Here is a 4,954-nt window from a genome sequence, read left to right on the forward strand (position 1 = left end):
TACAAATGTGCTTTACACAATTGATGTGTGAATGGATTGGGATAACAGTTGTATGAGCCCCTAATAAAATGTTAAAAAAAGAAAGAAAGAAAAAACCCATAGTGTTTAAAATAAACCAAAGTTATATTGGTATCTAATTCATATGCTATATAATGCAATGCTTTAAATATATTATAAAGAATTGTGCAAAATACCCATTATCTTTTCATTCCATTTTTCCATAAACTTTTTGCAGCCTCCTCATATTTGTATTCCTTCAATCTGACAACTCTACTGCTGAATCTGTTCTCAGTTTTGGAAGACAGGCAACCGATGGCTCTTGAATTGTCTGAGTTTATAAAAAGGAATTTTAAAGTATCTTGAGGTCTACAAAAAATCTTTCTCTTAAGAGTAGATTGGCACCCTGTCACGTTTAATTTTTTTAGGCTCTGACTGTCTTCTGACTCCTTTATACCCCAGGGTATTTCGTTGCTGGAAAGCAGGTTAGGCTAATATCAACTGGATCCATAAAAATCAACTTGTGTCTTCAAATATTTCAAATACTTTGAACACCATTTAGGAAATCAGACACCGGTGTTCAGAATGGGATGGTGATTGTGCCCTATTTAGAAGAGGCAGTTCTTTGAAAGTGGCATTGGCAAGCTTATGTCGGGCAGCTGCCCAGTGCTGATATACCACATGGGGAAACCAAAGGTTTCTCTCACCACTGGTACCATCTTAACACTTTTAGCATCTCTGAGCCCAGCAAGGGACACAGGCAGACATTGTAGATCAGATTGTGCCGCTTCTATAGATGAACGCCAAAGCGTTTTGCCCAAAAAACAAACCCACTGCCATCAAGTGGTTTCCGACTCATAGCTCTGCTCCCTAGGCTGCCCTAGGCGGTCTGTCTTTACTGCAGCAAACAACCTCATCTTTCTCCCTCAGAGCAGTTGGTGGGTTGAAGGGCTGACCTTGCAGCTAAGAACCCACTGCCTAGCCCTCTGTATAGCCAGGGCTCCTTAAACATGTTAATAGGGAAGGGAAAAACTTTCTGTGGAGTGTGAATATTTATAGGATTCTAATCAAGGAGGATCCTAGTAGAATCTCACATTTTACTATGACCTAAGGGAGAGAAAGAGGGGGCTTTCTCTTGCTGTCAAGATTGACAGTCTTGGACACCTGCATAAGCAGTTCGACCCTGTCCTACAGGTTCTCTGTGAGTCAGAGCTGACTCAAGGGCAGGGACTTTGTTGTGTTTTGTTTTTGTTTCTGAGGGTCTCTCACTGCCATGGAGTCAAGGTGACTCATAGTGACCCTACTCCCACCATGTTTCCAAGACTTTAACTGTTTACAGGAGTAGAAAAGCCCAGTCTTTCTCCCACAGAGCCTCTGGTGGTTTCGAACTGTCAACCATGTGGGTCGCAGCCCGACATCACTTAACCACTACGCCACCAGGGCTCCTGCTTTTGAGGGGAGGATATCTTTTTATAATCATGAATAATTTGGTGATTTAGGAAAATAATCTCTTTACTGACTTATTAACTATTTATTGAAGGCCTAATGTAGCCCTGGTGCCATAGTGGTTGTGCATTGGGCTGCAGTCCTCAAGGTCAGCAGTTCAAAACCACCAGCCAGGGAGAAAGATGAGGCTTTCTACTCCCATCAAGAGTGACAGTCTCTAAAACTCACTGGGGTAGTCCTACCCTGCCCTATGGGCTCACCATGAGTCAGGATTCTATTGACAGCAGGGAGTGTTTTAAAGAGTATACGCCCCTGGAACCCTGAGGTGTAATGTCTTGGTTAGCGGCTTGAACCCGCCAGTCATGCTGTGGGACATTGTTAGGCAGCCTGGTTCTATTAAGATTTCTAGCCTCAGAAATTCTACAGGGCAGTTCTACTCGGTCCCATAGGATCTTTGTGAGTCAGCATCCCCTAGATGATAGTGGGTTTGTGTTTATTGTGTACTACTTATTGGTGTGTATGTAAGTGTGTGTAAAACTATTAAGGAAATATAATTTGTGTAAAATAAAAAATAGAAAAAGAACCTTGAAGTAGTCAGGTTTTTGAGAGTTAAAGACAACAGAAGTAAACACTGTTATATTCCCAATCCTGCAACAGTGGGGCTCTACAACTGAAAGACTGGATAGTCAATAGATGTTGGACAGACACACGGACCTAGCAGGTGGGAGAGGGAGAATAGGAGTGTTATGTTTGTATATGTGCATTTGCTTTTCCTATAAGTATATCTGTGAACACGGTGGAGTATACCTGAGACAACGTGATGAAACTGTTTTCCTATAACCAGACACCTTGAAGAATTGGCTCTCTGGGCCTTGGAGATCCGGACCGTAGTCTCTGGGTATACCAAAGCCAATTGGCATAATACTATTTCCAAGAACCATGTTCCACCTCCTACTGTGGGGAGCACTGACTGGAGTCTTCAAAGATCCCGAGCAGCCATCTGTCGTGCAGCCGTTGTCCTCTCACCAACCAGAGGACAGGAGAGTGAGGAACACTTAACTGCAGATGGAAACACTTAGCCTTAGTGATCTAAGGGATCGTGCAGACATCGGTCTTGCTCTCCACAACCCTGAGTCCAGAAGCCCTAGATCAATGGTTCTCCACCCTCCTGATGCCATGACCCTTTCATACAGTTCCTTGTGTGGTGGTGACCCCCAACCAGAACATGATTTTCATTGTTCCTCATCACTGTCATTTTGCTACTGTGATGAATCGGGCGAGCCCCAGGTTGAGAACCGTTGCCCTAGATGATAGCTACCACTATCAACGGTTCTGAAAAGGATCACATTCGAATGTCCTGGATAGATTGGGGGAGAAAAAGACCGCAATCACCCAAGAGACCAGGTTCACTGGTCATCTGGAACTCCGGGGCCCCTTAGACTGCGGCCCCACAGATCTGGGACTGAACTCACCTCCGTGTCAGAATAACCAGCGTGTAAGATCACAGGGGTATCATTTGCCCGAGGACAGAGTTCCGAGAGTTAGGAAAGAAGGAAGAAAGGCAACAGGACACAGGGAGGAAGTAGGATACGTGATGGTACATTTAGGGAGTGACAATAGGTGTGGATATTTATGAAATGATCAATGAAAAGCTATCATCTGGGCAGTGAAGGTACAAATGTGCTTGACACAATTGATGTGTGTATGGATTGTGATAAGAGTTGTATGAGCCCCTAATAAAATGATTTTTTTAAAAAAAAGAAGAAAAGCTATCATGTGTAAACCTACACCTAGTTCAAAATAACAAGTTTTTTTAAGTACTCAGGTCAATGACCATTTAACATTGTCACCACTAGCTTACTAACCACACAAATCAAGGCAAAAAAGATTGTAATAACCTTAGAAAATTTCCTCGTGCCCATTTCAGTTAACGTAAATCATAACAAACTATGGATAACCTTGGAAAGAATGGAAATTCCAGAACACTTCACTGTGGTCATGTGGAACTTGTGCATGGATCAAGAAGTTGTGGCTCTTTGTTAAGGTGACCAGATTTTAACATTGGTAAAGTGGGACACCATTGATAAAACTCATATCCTGGTGAAATAGCCACATGGCAGCTGAAAACCGTATACCCTAGCTTGTTGTGCATTCTTTCCAAAAATCGGGACTTTTTTAAAACAATGCAGGATGCGGGACAAATTGTTAAAAATTGGGACTGTCCCGCCAAGAAAACGGGACATCTGCTCACCTTATCTTCGCCACATCTAAGGTGAGAATGAAGACCATTCTCGGCCACCAGACTGTTGACATTCCAGAGAATGTTGACATTTCCCTGAAGGGACACACAGTTATTGCGAAGGGCCCCAGGGAAACGCTGTAGAGTGAATTCAATCGCATCAACAGAGAACTCAATCTTCTTGGGAAGAAGACGAGGCTTCGCATTGACAAATGGTGGGGAAAGAAAGGACCTGGCTGCGGTCTGCTCTCTCTGTAGTCACGCACAGAACATGACCGAGGGTGTGACACTGGGCTTCTAAAACAAGATGAGGTCTGTGTATGCCCACTTCCCCATGAATTCAGGAGAACGTGTCTCTCGTTGAAATCCCTAACTTCAAAACAGAAAAGGAACCCATAACTTCTTGGGTGAAAAATACATCTGGAGGGTTCCCATGAGGACAGGTGTTGTTCCACTTCTCAAGCCCAGAAAGATGTTCAGCAGGCTGATGAGTAAGATGTACGAGGTGTCCACCTAAAGTCTAGATGATTCCTTTAGACTCGTCTGTGATGCTTTGATACAGTGAAGTTTGTCTAATGAAAAAGAGGAAGTATGGAAACTGCTTGTGGTAGCAATTGTATAGTTCTACTTGATGTGATTGAGTGATGGAATGGTATGAGATATATATGAAATCCCAGTTAATAATAAATTTTTTTAAAGAAGAAGTTGTGGGAACAGGAAAAGGGAATATTGCATGATTTAAAAGCAGGAAAGATGTGCATCAGAGTTGTATCATCTCATCATTCTGATTCTATCTGTGTGCTGAGCAAATAATCCAAGGAGCTGGACTAGATGAGGGGGAATGTTGCATCAAGATTGGAGGAAGATTTATTAACAATCTTTGTTATGCAGATGACACATCTTTGCTTGCTGAAAACGAGTTGGAACAGTTACTGATGAAAATCAAAGATTGCAGCCTTCAATATGGATTACAACCAAATGTAAAGAAAACCAAACTCCTCCCAACTGGATCAACAGGTAACATCATGATAAACAGAGGAAAAACAGAAGTTGTCAAAGATTTCATCTTGCTTGGACCTACAATCAATGTTGATGAAAGCAGCAGTCAAGAAATCAAACCATGCGTTGCACTGGGTAAATCTGCTGCACAAAAGCTCTTCAAAATGTTGAAAAACACTGATGGTGCCCGGCTATCAAAAAGTGTAGCGTCTGGGGTCTTAAAGGCTTGAAGGTAATCAAGCGGCCATCAAGCTCAGAAGCAACAAAGCCCAC

The sequence above is a fragment of the Echinops telfairi genome, unplaced genomic scaffold, assembly GCF_000313985.2.
Source record: "Echinops telfairi isolate 266 unplaced genomic scaffold, ASM31398v2 ScPeMD7_7458;HRSCAF=8496, whole genome shotgun sequence".
NCBI lineage: Eukaryota > Metazoa > Chordata > Mammalia > Afrosoricida > Tenrecidae > Echinops > Echinops telfairi.